Source organism: Panicum virgatum, chromosome 8N, assembly GCF_016808335.1.
Source record: "Panicum virgatum strain AP13 chromosome 8N, P.virgatum_v5, whole genome shotgun sequence".
Lineage (NCBI taxonomy): Eukaryota > Viridiplantae > Streptophyta > Magnoliopsida > Poales > Poaceae > Panicum > Panicum virgatum.
In genome coordinates this window covers 12,243,733-12,260,838 of record NC_053152.1, presented here as the reverse complement: position 1 = coordinate 12,260,838, position 17,106 = coordinate 12,243,733, and the positions used below count along the sequence as shown (strand labels likewise).

General features: G+C 49.4%; 1 pseudogene; it reads right to left on the bottom strand.

Annotated features, from left to right (window-relative positions):
• Positions 1-429: 429 nt before the first annotated feature.
• LOC120684791 lies at positions 430-5,027 on the bottom strand (annotated as a pseudogene).
• Positions 5,028-17,106: the final 12,079 nt, after the last annotated feature.

The following is a 17,106-nucleotide window of genomic DNA, read 5'->3' as shown; positions in this document are numbered from 1 at the left end:
ACGTTGCAAGCTTTTTCTTGACAATTGAGTATTTAGAGATAAGAGATTACATAAAGCATTATAACATGTATAAGAACTATGCATAAAACAAACATGTCGTAAACGTACTTGTAGCATGGTTGTAGGTGACCCAGTTGTTGATGGGACTGACCAGGACTCCAGGAGTCCATGACTGAACCCTGGTTCTCAGAAAACAGGCACCTTGCTGTGTGTTGCTGTCAGCATGGTCCTGGGTGGCCATGAAGTTGCTTTCAGTAAAGCCTTTGGTGCCTTTCCTTAAACTAAGATGCAATGCAGTGGTGGATTTTCTTCCACCTTGGGTCAATTTTTGTTTTCAAACTAAGACAAAAGTAGGCCCTGCAATTTCCAACTCAAATTCCTTTGTAGAAAGTACTTAATACCACAAATAGCCATTCTCATTCGCAATGAGAAAGGCTTCCTAACATTTGCTGCAACCAATAACTGCAAACTGCAGGTACCATTCACACCATAATAAGCAGCTTGAACAGTACTGCCGCTGTATCAGTGGCCGTAGCATTGTTGCTGTACCAGCAGAAATGATATTCAGCATATAGCTGTGCCAAATTTATTACACTATATGTTGGTTCACAAATAGATTAATTTTACAATATGCAGGAAGGATTCTATGGAAAAGGATGGACAAAGGTAGAAGAATCAGGAGGAGTGGGGATGGCACCTGCTCCATCATGCATTTGTGTCACCTTCAGCATTGTAGGTCTGATAGTCGGGTCCTCCTGGAGACACCACAATGCAACTGCCACTAACCTTTCCACCATCTTCAGATTGGAAATCGCTTCATCATCACCCTCCACCAGAAAATCGACTCTGCCACACCTATAGCAGTCATTGGCCCAGTAAGTTAGTATTTTTTGATCCTCTTCTGCAACTTCCAACTCAACATTCCGCCGACAACAGATGAGCTCCAATAGGATGACACCAAAGCTGTAAACATCCACCGTGGCAGTAATACCAATACTCTTGAACCACTCTGGGGCAACGTATCCTCAGGTACCCCGGATACCTGTATTCGTTTGTGTCTGGTTGATTCTGAGCAGTTTTGCTAAGCCAAAGTCTGAGATCTTTGCTGTGAAGTTGTAATCAAGAAGGATGTTCTGGGGCTTTATGTCACAGTGGATGATCTGTGTGCTGCATTCCTCATGTAAGTATAGAAGCCCCCTTGCCACGCCGAGAGCAATCTGAGCTCGAAGGTTCCAGTGAAGCCTGGCATCACCAAATAGAAATCTGTTGAGTGATCCATTCGTCATGAATTCATACACCAATAGTCTCTCTTCTCCTTCATTGCAGAATCCTAGCAACCTGACCAAGTTCTTGTGGTATGTGAGCCCAATAGCTTGGACTTCCACTGTGAACTCCTCTGTTTCGTGCTCAAGCTTGTCAATTTTCTTCACAGCAATGTATGTACCGAGGTTTATATTGTACTCCCTCCGTTCCAAATTATAGGTCGTTTGATTTTTTCAACCTCAAGTTTGACCGCTCATCTTATTCAAAAATTTGAGCAAAACATCACTTCTTTTGTTGTGGCTTGCTTTATTAATACAAGTTCTCGAAGAATGGTTTAAATTTGACTATGTTTACATAAATTTTTTGAATAAGACGAGTGGTCAAATTTGGTGTCAAAAAAGTCAAACGACCTATAATTTGGAACGGAGGGAGTAGCTGCCCTTTGTACACAATACCAGATGCACCAGTGCAAAGCACCTCCTGGAATCCACCGGTTGCCTTCTCAAGCTCCGTGTAAGTGAAGGCTTTTGTGGGACCGAAGCCGGCGACCAGAGGGGGGGTGAATGGGAGCCGATCAAAATTTCTTTCGAAATTCAAACCGTCGGCCTATATCCCGAAAATCACCCGAGCCCTCAAGCGTTCTGGCCAAAGTTTGGAATAGCTATGGAAAAGCTAAACCAACACAAAAGACCTCGAACGAGCGAGCGAAACCACAAAGCAAATCGGAAGCGAATCGGGAAAACTGCAGAACTGATCTGCCTGGACCGGTCTGATCGGTGCGCTCGACCGGTCTGACCGGTGCGCTGGACCGGTCTAACCGGTCGTGCCTACCGGTCTGACCGGTAGCACCCAGAAAACCCCCGAGAAATTGGATTCAAACGTTGAATCTCGAGCAAACGATCACGAAAATCGGTGAAACTTGGGGGATTGCTTCGCCCCTACCCCGTGAACATATCCCCAAAAGATCTCGTCCTAAAGATCAACGATTCTTGAGAATTCGAGAGGAGATCAAAAGGGATTGGGGTTTTCTCAAATACTCGAAAACTTCAATTCTGAAGAGCTCATGATTCCAGAGGGATTGACACGAAGCTAGAAGCACAGGAATCACTCCAAAGAGCCCTACGAACCGTCGCAATCAAGTGCATCAAAACCAAAACGAAAATCCATCACAAAAAGCACAAGAGGGACGGGATTGGTTTGATTCAAAAGCCCAGAGGGCACAAGGAGGATAGAGCCTCCTTTCCCAATCAAATCCAATACAAACTCTCACAAATCCATGGACAAATCTACTCTAAAGAGAGATACAGGGGGAGGAGAACACAGGGGCGGCGGCCTGGAGAAACAGAGAGTCCACGAACAGATTACAAAAGCCGCTATTAACCTAACACAAGTGAAGGGGTATTTATACCCGCGGGACCGGTCAGACCGGTTGGCCTGCAGCACCCCCTGTACACGATCTCATCCGACGGCCGAGGTTCTTTCTTCGGAATGAAGTCTTCTCCGCGATGCCGCCGTCTTGATGAAGATCCAGTCCGCGGTTTTGGAGGGTCCGCGAAACCCGGGTATGTGGCCGGTTTTGAGAAAACCGCCAAAACCTCACGCGCAGGAAGATTCCCGCCTCCACGCCGTGGCCCTAGACGCCGTTCCCGCCTCGGTCTTCTGACGGCCCTAGATGCCGCCCGACGCCCGTCACCTCCTCGCCCGCAGCGAGGCCCTAGACGCCGTCAACGCCCGTCGCCTCCGTCAGTCCCGAGACCGACGCCCGTGCCTCCACGACTTGGCGTCTTCAACCGCCGTCCGCCTCCTTGGTTTTGTGGCGCAAACCAAGAAACCCGCCTTCCGTCGCCGCTTGCGCCCTCGATCCAGGAGTGGACGTCACAGCTGCCTCCCGGTTCAAGCTCCGGTCCCGGCTGCCCTTCACCGCCGTCCACCGCACGGTCCATCGGCCACAACACCTCCACAGCAGCTCCCCGTCGACACTCGACGCCCGTGTACCTGCAATCTAAAGACCAAGCGCACGATCACACCGCACGGTTGACAATTCACTCATCACAAGCAGGATAGAGTACTCACCATTCCTCAGCTTTGAGGGGCAATCCAATGTTGTTTGATGACTGCTGAGACGGGACTTCCTTTCTGGTGATAGTGCAGTAACTACCGAGAAGGACAATAGAGATCAGGAGAATGTTCACCAAGACAGAGCTTCCCAGAAACAATGAACTTCTGAGGATCCAGTACTTCTTGTCTTTGTTCCATTTCTCGAAATCAGTGGGCTCAGACTGTGTACTGTTGTTCTTTGGTACCTTGATAAAAACTGTCCTCTGCACACCATCCCCTTGGATGCCATTTAATATGGGCATCTTCTTTTTCCAACATGTATGGTCTTCATCACGAAACACCGCGACGGCACAGAAACAATCCGTCAGGCAGAGCTGCTGGCACTTGTTTTTAGATATGGGGGTGTACTGCTCATAGTCATCTCCAGGCCAGTCCACATGGGTCATCGGTATCAACTGAAAGTCTGAAACTGCATGCTGGCAGCTGCTTCATCCATGTCACAACTTTGTAGCTGGAAATCTGGTTTGCAGCCTTTATCTTTGCTCTCCTGATCGATATACGAATACTGCGGTGGGCACATGCAGGTGGCATCCAATGTCCAGTAACTATTGAAACTGCATGTACCGCTGCCAACCTTTATCTCTGCTGCACTGGTACTTTGGGGTTTGAAATCCGGTACTAACAATTGCTGAGCATTCAGGTTGCTGACCATCTTTGGATACAGATTTTGGTTGCTGAGCATTAATGTTTTGAATCCGCTACTAATGATGCCTGTTGCATTGAACACCATATTTGTCCTGTTCTGAGGTATGGACCAATAGTAGTCATGTTGGTGACCGGATGGCACAGCAATATAATAAAAGAAAACACCATCATTTTTCAGGCTGAGGAACCGACCATTGGAGTAGTATTTGGGGATGATCTGGCTGCGGAGCATCATTCCAGGGGTGAGCACCTGAGTAAGAAGGATGGTATCTATAGGGTTTTTGAAGCTCTCCCACTTGGTAGAGCCGTCTGCAGCAGCCAGTACAAAGTTTCCAGTATCGAGCATAATAGCATAGGCTGCATCCACAACTTGGGGTTTCCATACCTCTGTGCCAGTGGAGTCCTGGAGTGACAATATCCCTCTGGTGGTGAGCTGAAGGCGTGAACCGGATGAAACTTGCACCAGCGCTGCATCTTGATCAATGGTCTTGGCATACCAAGCCACTGTCTTGCTGCTGATCCTATTAAACCAGATGGCGAGCAGGTAGGAGGAGGTGTTGCCATCCATTGGCCGGAAGCTGAACGCGAAGTCACCGGATGGTGAGAGCCAAAATCTGTTAGGCCCTTGGGGTGTTAAGGAGGAGCCCAAGGTGATGTTTTGTTGAGCATGAACAGATGCTGAGGACAGTAGCAGGAGGAAGGCCAAGAGGAGGAAAGGTGCCATTGTTCCTTTGATTATTTTGGTTTGGCTCCTGTTTCCTACCTCTGAGATTGCAAACTTATGCATCCCTTGGTTTTTGGAGTCTTGTTAACTTGACCTGACAGTTGATGGGCCATCCGAACCTTCATGTGGTGTAACAGTAAACAGAGTTGAACTGGTCAATTATGACAACTGTAAACAGTAAACAGAGGAAAATAGCAGGAGGAAGGGCGACAGGAGGAGAGGCGCCATGGGTTATTTTTGTTTGGCTCTGCCTTTCCTTTTCTTGTGATGGCAAACTTGTGCATCTCAGGGCATGAATGATCCTTTCTTGACTTGACACTTGTCAGTATGACAACTGGCTGCTCCACGGACGTGGGTAATATTTCAGGTCTTTCAAGCTGCTTTCCTTCTGGTCAGGCCTAATTTTTGACACGCATACAATTTTTTGAAAAAGACAAAGGAATATTCTCTTATTTCCGATAATTGGCGTGAAGGCAGGTGCACTAATCCTATCTAATTAATTTGGTGCCTGATTTACCTCTACTGTGATAGGATTGGAACATGGATTTTTAACCATACAAAAGCTTGGTTACCATTGGGCACTTTCCTGGAAATTCTCTTCCATTTCTCTGCAATGGGATTTTACTGGGCACGCAAGGTGTTTACAATTTTCTGATTTTTGTCGACAACTTATCTTCTCTCAAACAAAATGGTTGATGAGCTTGGACGCAACTGGCTTTTCTTTTTCTTTTTTTACAGTTAACAGCATTGTGTATAGGTGAAAAGGAGAATCTGAAAACTGAAAAATTGTCCCTATCGAGTATCAAAGGTGATTTTTATGGTCCAGAATTATTTTGACTAGCGTTCACTTTGGATGGTTCAGTCAGGTCTAGCCAGCAGGCTCAGCAGGCAACCTACAGCGGCCAACCACGGCGCTAGCTGAGAGGAACATGTCACACAACCACGCGTTGAAGAATTAGCACGTTGTATCAGCAGGCTAGTGACACAGGTTCAGCCACTCAATTTTCTGTAAAATTTGCCGTGCATATTCAAACCTATGTTAGAAGTTAGTAATCATCTGATTACATGTATCGACTATTTGCTGTTAAGGGATTTGGTTGCAGAGGGGTGGTGCTAACTCTGTTTTAACCTACATGACATCAGCTTACGGAAATGGTATTTCAATGAGTCCTCACCTCGTCAGTGTTAAGATATAGCTGTTGAGATAGAGTTTGGTTTCTATACCGTGTAAATATATTAGTTGTAACAGCCAATCTTTGTATTTCTTGTAGAAAAGGTTTTGGTTTGTATACCCTAAGATGTAAATGCCATGGCAGCAGCTCTTTCTGCCTATATAAACACAGAGGCGCTGCACAGGAGAGATGCAACGTTTCAACCTATTTTACAGTCAGCACTAACATTCTTTCATGGCTCTATTAGATTTTCTTGCAGCAACATTGGAATTATTGATGGCTTACCACGGCCTTTTCCTAGTTTTGTTACTTCAATTTGATTAAGAGTACGAAAGCAAACTGTCATCTTCCAGTTACCTGCGGTTTTTTCTGGGCAAGCTTGTCATCAAGTGCTTTTTTGGTTCAGATATCAAAGAATTATCACTCCTGGACCAAGTCATAATCTTTGACTATTTGTGATTGTTAGTTGTTTTTGGGTCTTTGGATAAATAAATTTCTAAACAGAGGCTACTCTGCTGTTCAGCTCCCTTTAGGTGTGTTAAAAGCGCAGAACTGCTATTTCCATGTATGAACAGCAGCAGTCACTAAATAAGTTATGTGTATGTTCAAAATATTGTAAGTACAATCCAGTCACTTAATTGTGCAAACATAATCTATATGATGTCCTACAGATGATAAATATGTCCAAACAATTATTAAAACAAAATACTTGAGGGTCTTTGGTTGGAGATGTGAGCAATGTGCCTAGTAATATATGTAACTGAACTTGGTGGCTCTACATGTTAAGTTAGCGAAAAGAGGATTTAATCTCGTTGAGACTGAGAAATATGAGTGAGCAAAAGGATGTCGAAGATCTCTTTTAAATGAAGTAGCCATATATACTGTGTCGGTACCCCAGGACTGGGGTACCCCCTCTTGCTGTGACTAGGCAAGAGCCTTAGTAGTCATCCTTGACTACAACCAAACAGCCGGACCCCTGCAGTCCGAAGTCCTGTCCTCCCGACAAAGGTCCGGACCTGTTCCGCGGCCGGGGAAGGTCTGGGAACGCCACGTGTCCCAGGAAAAACAGGCGCTCAAGCGCAAGCAGCCAGGGCTCCGGACCTCCCAAGGAATCCAGACCCCCGCGGGGTCCCGGACCCCTCATAGGGTCCTGGATAGCAACCGGACCCCTCTCGAAGGGAAAGTTTGGACGCCCCGCCTCAGGGCGGTCCGGGGCCGACACGTGTATGAAGTCCTTGGTCTCCATATTGAGGTCCACCTACCTTCGCATTCATTGCAGTAGGTGGACATCCACTTTGATATAGTGGAAGCCGAGGCGTTTGACTGACCAGGGGGCACTATTGATCGCGTATTACCAAGGCAGTGGAGCCGATGGCGCCGCCCATGCCGCGTCTGCCAGTCTGCCGTAACAGTCGGATACGACGGCTCGGCTTCACCCATTATGACGCTACATAATAGCCTCAGCAGGCCACGCCGCAAGCTACGCTACTCCAACGGGCACCTAGCTGACGGAACAAGAGAAGACCCCTGTGACAGGAGAGCAGCAGTACGCATATCGAAGGAAAGATTCGCTACCACTGTAGCCGCATTCACGTTGGGCCCACCTGTCGGGGCATCGACGTCCTATGTATCCGCTCCCCCTTGATCTATAAAAGGAGGGAGCGCCGCTAGAAAACCTCAGGCTGGGCAAGAGCCAAGGCCAGCAGAGGATAGGTTCATTCACACAACCAAGACAATACATCTCCCAGTGGACGTAGGGTATTACGCTCCGGCGGCCCGAACCACTCTAAATCGAGTGTTCTTGAGTCCTTGTCTCAGCGAAGATCCAGCCCCATCGCCTAGTACTTCCCCGAGTACTCCCTCACTGGGAATAGGCGGGTGCGCTCCGCCACCCGGCTGTGGGTACCCCTAAAAATCCCCACAACATTTTGGCGCTGTCCGTGGGGACGACAGGCGTTGGCTGGATCTTCAGGCCTCTAGGCTGTGTTCTCCCTCTGCAACGGCGAACTTGAAGATGAAGGAAGGCACACTCACTCCGCATGCTATGGCACCGGCACTCCGACGCCCTCGGTGCGGCGGCGCACGGCAGCGGCGCCTGCTGTGTGTCGCCACCGCGACACCTCAGAGCCGGCGTAGCAACGCACAGCGGAGGCGCCGCTGCGCGCCGCTGCTCCTACGTCGACTCAAGGTTTTCTCTCAAGCAACGGCCACGCCTCCTCAGCGGTGGCATGGTGTCGGCTCAAGGCTTTCTCTCAACATGGAGCCTGGAGCCGACGGCCATCCCGGAGGAAGTTGACCGTGTCGTCCCGCCGTCTCCAGCGCCGGAGATCCACCTCAGCGTTGCTCGGTGCTGCTGCAGACAGGACCCCGCCTCCTCGTGCGGGGGCCCCTGGCGCTAGCACCAAGGACAAGCCGGCGAACGACCGCACTTCTCCACGCGTCGCACCGGTCCATCTGCTGCGCAAGGGCTCTGGTTTCCATCGGCAACGGCGACGGCAGGGGGAGGGGGCCTCTTCCATTCAAAGCCAAAGAATTTGTCTCATGCCATGTAAGCATGTGACAGCTCTTAGGCAAGGAGGGGTCCCCCGAGCTCCCGAGGTGATGCTGGATGATGCGGTTCAGGCACGTTCAGGGCGCCTTCACCTCCGAAGAAGAACACGCTGTATAGCATGCAGCCGTAGGTTACTCCTAAGAAAGGAATGAGAGATTTTCTCCTTTGTAATAGCGTGGTGTCTACGTGTGTGTCCAGAGCGGTCAAGGTCCGACCTTGTAAACCCGACCTCTGGCCCTATCACACAAACAGGCAAAAGCGGTCCGGAGCGGTGGAGGTCCGTCCTCGTAATCCCGACCTCCGATGTATACCGTGACAACCACAATAATAAAGGAGATTTTCCTCCTCAGTTTTGCCTAGGCTCCACCCTGATTACATTTATTCGCCTTGGTTTAACTATTCTTTTCTCTTGACCGGAGTTTCCCTTATTGCTAACAATCCAAGTTAAGTTGCTGGCTTGTGGTCAGGTAAAGACACCCCTTCTAGCTGGAAGGCGGTCCGGACCCCTAAGGACCTGCTCTGGAGAAGTGGTATTTGTATCCTGGGGTAGAGAAGCTCCGCGTGGCTTAGCCTGGTAATGTACCCTAAGTTTACGTACTTCACTACCCTGTTACAAGTACTCTAGTATCCAGGACTGCTGACTTTAGAGGTCCCGGGCTCTCTTCTAGTATAAGGCTTGGTTTCTTTGCACCTTACTATGAGGTCCGGTAACATGCTTCATCGGATTGTCAGCCACGGTCGCTCCAAGTCCACTCCGGTGGCCCGCTCCGGCGGAGACCGCTCGCCACGGTCGCTCCAAGTCCACTCCGGTGGCCCGCTCCGGCGGAGACCGCTCGCCACGGTCGCTCCAAGTCCACTCCGGTGGCCCGCTCCGGCGGAGACCGCTCGCCACGGTCGCTCCAAGTCCACTCCGGTGGCCCGCTCCGGCGGAGACCGCTCGCCACGGTCGTTCCAAGTCCACTCCGGTGGCCCGCTCCGGCGGAGACCGCTCGCCACGGTCGCTCCAAGTCCACTCCGGTGGCCCGCTCCGGCGGAGACCGCTCGCCACGGTCGTTCCAAGTCCACTCCGGTGGCCCGCTCCGGCGGAGACCGCTCGCCACGGTCGCTCCAAGTCCACTCCGGTGGCCCGCTCCGGCGGAGACCGCTCGCCACGGTCGTTCCAAGTCCACTCCGGTGGCCCGCTCCGGCGGAGACCGCTCGCCACGGTCGCTCCAAGTCCACTCCGGTGGCCCGCTCCGGCGGAGACCGCTCGCCACGGTCGTTCCAAGTCCACTCCGGTGGCCCGCTCCGGCGGAGACCGCTCGCCCCGGTCGCTCCAAGTCCACTCCGGTGGCCCGCTCCGGCGGAGACGGTCGACAAAAGCCGGGTCCGGGAAGTAGTGCTACCCCCTGAGCGATCCGAAGTCCGTGTAGCCGCTTAGCTTGGTTCTGTACCCTAAGCCTACACCTTCGTCGCCCCGTGGAGAGCACTCTAGTACCTAAACCAGGCAACAATCATACCGGCCTCAGGGGTCCGGGATGCCCACTCTCTCCAAGAGCACACCAACGCAATCAAGTTGCGTCGGAACACATCACGGTGGTGGCCCCACCCGCGGGTTCATACCTCTCCCGAGGTGGGCCCGGGGGCCACTGTCGGTACCCCAGGACTGGGGTACCCCCTCTTGCTGTGACTAGGCAAGAGCCTTAGTAGTCATCCTTGACTACAACCAAACAGCCGGACCCCTGCAGTCCGAAGTCCTGTCCTCCCGACAAAGGTCCGGACCTGTTCCACGGCCGGGGAAGGTCTGGGAACGCCACGTGTCCCAGGAAAAACAGGCGCTCAAGCGCAAGCAGCCAGGGCTCCGGACCTCCCAAGGAATCCAGACCCCCGCGGGGTCCCGGACCCCTCATAGGGTCCTGGATAGCAACCGGACCCCTCTCGAAGGGAAAGTTTGGACGCCCCGCCTCAGGGCGGTCCGGGGCCGACACGTGTATGAAGTCCTTGGTCTCCATATTGAGGTCCACCTACCTTCGCATTCATTGCAGTAGGTGGACATCCACTTTGATATAGTGGAAGCCGAGGCGTTTGACTGACCAGGGGGCACTATTGATCGCGTATTACCAAGGCAGTGGAGCCGATGGCGCCGCCCATGCCGCGTCTGCCAGTCTGCCGTAACAGTCGGATACGACGGCTCGGCTTCACCCATTATGACGCTACATAATAGCCTCAGCAGGCCACGCCGCAAGCTACGCTACTCCAACGGGCACCTAGCTGACGGAACAAGAGAAGACCCCTGTGACAGGAGAGCAGCAGTACGCATATCGAAGGAAAGATTCGCTACCACTGTAGCCGCATTCACGTTGGGCCCACCTGTCGGGGCATCGACGTCCTATGTATCCGCTCCCCCTTGATCTATAAAAGGAGGGAGCGCCGCTAGAAAACCTCAGGCTGGGCAAGAGCCAAGGCCAGCAGAGGATAGGTTCATTCACACAACCAAGACAATACATCTCCCAGTGGACGTAGGGTATTACGCTCCGGCGGCCCGAACCACTCTAAATCGAGTGTTCTTGAGTCCTTGTCTCAGCGAAGATCCAGCCCCATCGCCTAGTACTTCCCCGAGTACTCCCTCACTGGGAATAGGCGGGTGCGCTCCGCCACCCGGCTGTGGGTACCCCTAAAAATCCCCACAACATACTGGTTGTGCAGTTATGCAGAGAAAATTTGAGGGGGCAAACACATGTAACCAATTTGTAGGGTACATACTTTGCTACCTATTGCATGTGCCTGTCAGTGACTCTTACTGTATATGTTCAACAACAGGTTACAATTGCCAATTTGGCCCTTGTCATGTGAAATGAGGCTCACCAATGTGTACCGTGCCGATTGTTTTTGTGGCGGCACTCGGTAAAGAGGCTATTTGCTGAGTGCCCGATGGAAAGTACTCGGCAAACCAATAGGCACTCGGCAAATAACGGCTTTCCGGTAGTGACTTTTGATCTCTTTCACACGTTCGTTCAAGGACAAATGCATGACAAACGATGGAACTATGTACTGCTGCATGCAGCTCTTTGTACATGTAGATATATCTTCCCTCGAAGATTATCTTCCTCAAAAGTCAAAAGGCCTGTACGAGTCTATTTGATTTAGCTTTTCTGAGACTTTGGAGTTAAAAAAATAAGCTCATTGAAATCAATTGGGATTGGAAGGGATAATAGATTGATTTGGGAGACGAGAGTACATGTGTATATAATATATATAGGCAAGGGATGTCAGCTGGGCTTATAGACATGCACAGCAATAAGCTGGAAATATATCCCACCACATCCCCCTCGCCCCCTTCCGGGGTCGGATCTCCAATGGGTTGGACATTCAAATTGGACCGAAACTCCATGAACACCGAAGATGGCAGCCCCTTGGTGAAAACATCAGCATATTGAGAAGGTGTGGGAACGTATAGAATACGGACATCACCAAGAGCAGCATGCTCACAAACAAAGTGCAAAACAATATCCACATGCTTGATACGATTGATGCTGGATGGGGTTGGAAGATATGTAGATGGTGTTGATATTGTCATAATAAACCAATGTGGCGCTCTGCAAAGGAGATCGTAGTTCAGATAGAAATTGGTACGACTAGGTGGCTTCTACAATAGCATTAGCAACTGCCTGATACTCAGCTTTAGCACTAGAATGAGAAACGATGTTCTGATGTTTGGAAGACTAGGAGACCAAATTATCACCAAGAGGTGGACTTGTGTGTCTAGACAGCCAGCCCAGTCAGCAGAAGAAGATCCAAACGCAAGGTGCCACGAATATAGTGAAAGATGCGCTTCAAATAGACCTGAGCAAATGTGGCCTGGTCTGAGCCCGGTGGGTTTTGGCCCAGCCTGCACCCTTGGTGGGACGGGCTTAGATAGACCAAATCAAGCCCTCAAAAATTTTTCTCGGCTCGAGCTCGGCCCGAAAAAGAGGCCCGATGCCGCCCGTGGAGGGATTTTTAAGGCCCGAAAAAGTCGGGCTTTTCTTCGGCCCGGCCCGAGATTTTCTTAGGTCTAGCTTCAAAGTAGCAAGATGGGGTTCTCGAGGATCATGCATATGAAAACAAACTTGCTGAAACATAAGCAACACCAATCTTGGCATTCAAATCAGTTGCGTCAGAGACCGGGTTGTCTGTGCTACTAAACAACTTGGCATTCAAATCAAGTGGAGTGGGGAAGAAATCACAACATTTTTTAACACGGAATCATTTGGAATCAGCTAAAGAATCCAAGCTGGGCGTCCAAATGTGAAAATGAGATTGGAGGCATTTTCCATTCAAGTATATGCTTACAGAAGCTCCACATGAAAGAAGCCATCACACATATAAAGGAAGCGATAAAAGAAAAGGAAAAAAAACTACGGCCAGCGTCATCAATTCCTGCTCTGGCGGTCCGGCATCCGGGGCCGTCCGGCGCCCGCCACGGCTCGATGGTGTCCAGGCAACAGCTCGCCTCCTCCCACGGTTGGCTCCTTCCTCCCTTTCGGCTCCAAGTACATATCTTGTTCACCTTGCCGTCAGGTTTCTCGGTGCCTTACAATTTCAATTTCTACCTTCCAAATGTGGGGATGTACACCGGCCCGCATTTTTTAGAATGAGCCGCGAAACCAAACTGCTTGTTGAATCTGCTTATGGCGTGATTTCTACTGAGTTAAATCTTGGTGGTGAAAGTTCGTATTTACCCTACTAATGTTTTCAGGTGCCAATTCAAGGCACAATTCTTGGTGTCGTCTGAGATTGGGGTTAAACCAAAGGCTCTCAAACTCAATTATGCATCGAGCTGGCAACTGGCATATATCCTAGATTTAGTTAATGGCTTCGCCATAGTTTGAGATTGATTGGTGGAAGGGATTACACTTCCTCTGGCCCTCTGCCTGCTGCCACAGCCGCAACCCCCCCACCCCCCCCCCCCCTTCCTCTCCGGCAGTGACTACCATGGGTCAATCCTTCAACCTGTCACATCACTCACCACACTTAGAACCTCTGAGTAATCCCTCCGACATATCAGTGAACCTAACATTATATATATTCCAAATTCTATAATAAAAGAGATCATTGTACTTATTATTGTTTTCTGATGTCGCTGGGAACCTTCCTGCAACTATTAAGAGTGGTTACACTTGTGGTTTAGACTTTTTTGTTCATATAAGCAATCTTTCTTCATTTGAAACTTAAGAATGAAATCGGGTTGAATGGTTTTGCTTCAGCATCTCTCTCTCTCTCTCTCTCAAAATATTCTTCAGTGTCACTCTTGTTTGGTAGAGGGGTCTGTTCTCAATTAGAACTGGTGGAGGAGCATGTGAAAATGCACTAGAAGCACATCTGGGAGGATCCATGATATTGTTCAGTTGACTAGCATGCTTATGTAATGCTTGAGCGACTAAATAGATCTGAGACCATAAAATGGTTTGCATCATAAGGATAATTCTCTAATCCTGAGAGGTTATGTATGGAACATTTAAACTACCAAGTTAATTAATTTCTGATGGACTTAGGATGGCTTGTATTCTAGCTTATATGCTTGCTGGGATGGCTCTTTCTTTAGTGTCAACATATCCTTTTCCCCCCATAAAACGTCAGCATATGCCCGAAGAGTATCATTCTTGTTTCTAAAAAAATTGCTTTCCACTTCTAGGGAAACAATATTTGACTTTGATCTTATTCTTGCTTGATTAGATTCAAGCTTTATGTTGCAGGCTTGGTTCATGAAAGTATTATGGGTGCACTTGGTTCCCCTCCCAGTTCTTGCCTGGCCTTCCCTATGAAGGATTGATGTTTGGCAGCCTGGGAAAAACTAGCTTTGCTTGGCTTGGCAAGGAAACCGATTTGGCTCTCCCATGTGGGCAAGGTTCGCCCATGGCCTGCCACTGCCTACTCCATCCACCAGCAAGCTGTTGCATTGTTCACTAAATATGCCATTGACAAGCTCATCCTTGCAAAATTAAGCCGAAATCAACCTTGTGGCTTCCAAATCGAGCTCCAATCAATATAAGCTCGGTATGGATCGATCCCTACTACCCCCCAAATTGTGTGCTTATGCCCATCTACCCATGGCCAATCGACAAGCTCACTGCTGCCAAATCGATCTCAAATGGTTTCCTTACTGCCAATCGATCTCGTCTCTGCGAAATCGAGTTTCACTTCCTCAAATCGAGGAGCCATCCGTCGGAATCCACAGTACATCTTGCTGAATTGAAGCTAAGTGAAGTGCTAGTGCTTCAATGGATCCCCTCCGTGTGCAGATTGATTTTTCTAGCTTCTTTACGTGATTTTGCTCATTGAGGTTAGGCAAGCCAGGTCTAGCAAAGAAACCAAGCAGGCCCTAAGGATGTACGCTTTTTTGTTGTGCACGATAAAGATATATACCGAAATATTACATCTTATTATAATGTGTAAAACAAATTTGAAGAACTAATTCCCAGTAATTGTCAAACAAACTTTTAAAAAAAAAATTCCCAAACTAACTTGTTTTCTGGACCTATACTTGATTCTGAAGTGTGCTTAAATTCTGTTGGTGTTACGTTTTGCTTGTCTGAATATGCACTTGAGCACAAAATTTATTTATTTCTCTTTTGACTGTTTCAGCTCAATTTTTTTTTTGGAGTTCAGTGTATGTGCATTGTTGGCATGTGTCCAAAGATGATAAGGCACTCACCTTCATTTTAATGCTGACTCTTCCATGACTATGGTGAAGTTATGAGGCTAGTGAGTAATGATTGCAATCAATGTTATACAGCCATCTAGTTGAACCTAGTCGCCATGAATAAGGCGATTAGTCATGATTGGTTGTCAATCAGGCCGATTAGTCGAGCCTAGTCGGTTCTAGTCGTCTGCATAGTTATATGTATACCATTGTATACAGTATATAGTGAGAGAAAGTATGGCTCGGTAGAATAGTAGATTGATTAACCAAGGTACAGGGGTGTACAATATATAGGCAAGGAGATCCTAGGGTTTATAGAATCAGCACCCAATCGAGGAGATCCTTGCCTAATACAGATATCATCTACCATAACACCTGACGGCTACTGGGCTGCTAAGCCCATGCGCCCAGCCCAACTAGGCCTGCTGCAAATATAGTCTAACACGCCCCCGCAGTCTGATCGTCAGCCACTGCACACGTTCAGATTGGTCCTGAACTCCGTGAACAAAGAAGAAGGCAGGCCTTTGGTGAAGATATCCGCGTACTGTGATGAAGTAGGTACATGAAGAACTCGGAGATCACCAACTGCAACCCGCTCCTGGACGAAGTGAAGATCAATCTCAATGTGTTTTGTGTGCTGATGCTGAACAGGGTTGGAAGTCATGTCGATAGCACTGATATTATCACAATATACCAGTGTGGCGCGGCGAAGAGGGGCACGATGCTCCTGAAGGAGCTGGCGCAGCCAAGTAGCCTCAGCAACTCCATTGGCCACAGCGCGATACTCAGCCTCCGCACTGGACCTCGAGAGAGTCGACTGGCGCTTTGAGGACCAAAAGATGAGGTTCTCACCTAGAAACACAGCATAGCCCGATGTGGACTTGCGCATATCTGGATAACCGGCCCAATCAGCATCAGTGTAGACAACAAGATCCGAAGAGGTGGATGGTCGCAGCAAGAGGCCCAAATCAAGAGTGCCCTGGAGATAGCGCAGGATGCGCTTCAGAGCCACCAAGTGAGGTTCCCGTGGATCATGCATGTGCAAACAGACCTGCTAGACAGCATAAGCAATATCTGGCTGGGTGAACGTCAGGTACTGCAAGGCACCAGCAAGACTCCGATAATCCGAGGCATCAGCCACTGGCGCACCTCCATCAGTTGGAACCTTAGAATTTGTGTCGACTGGAGTAGAACACGGCTTGCACTCTATCATCTTGGCATGCTCCAGAATATCCAGCATGAACTGCCGCTGAGAAAGAAGAAGGCCCTAGCCACACCGCTGAACTCGCATACCCAGAAAGTGATGCAGTTCCCCAAGGTGCTTCATAGAGGATTCTTGCTGGAGGGCCGAAATAATCCACCGAAGAAAACCCAGTGATGAGGCTATGAGCACAATATCATCGACATACAGAAGCAAATAAGCTGTGTCTGAGCCGTTCTGATAGACAAAGAGCGACGTATCCGACTTGGCTTCAACAAATCCGAGAGAGAGCAAGTGTGTAGCAAACCGATTGTACCAAGCACGAGGAGCCTGCTTCAACCCTTAGAGAGACTTGTTGAGACGGCAAACAAACTCTGGATGGGTGGGATCCTCGAAACCAGACGGTTGTACATAATAGACTGTCTCCTGCAAGGTGCCGTGAAGAAAAGTATTCTTCACATCAAGCTGATGAATAGGCCACTGAAGAGAGAGAGAAAGCCAAGGAGAGCACTGTCTGCACAGTAGCTGGCTTCACAACCCTTGCTGAAAGTCTCACCAAAATCCACGCCAGGCCGCTGGGTGAAACCTCGAAGAACCCAGCGAGCCTTATACCTCTCCAGAGACCCATCGGCAGTGAACTTGTGCTTGAAGACCCACTTGCCCGTCACCACGTTAGCCTGTGAAGTCCGTGGAATAAGCTCCCAGGTGTGGTTCTTCATGAGAGCAGCATGTTCTTCCTCCATAGCAGCACGCCAATTGGGATCGGCCAGT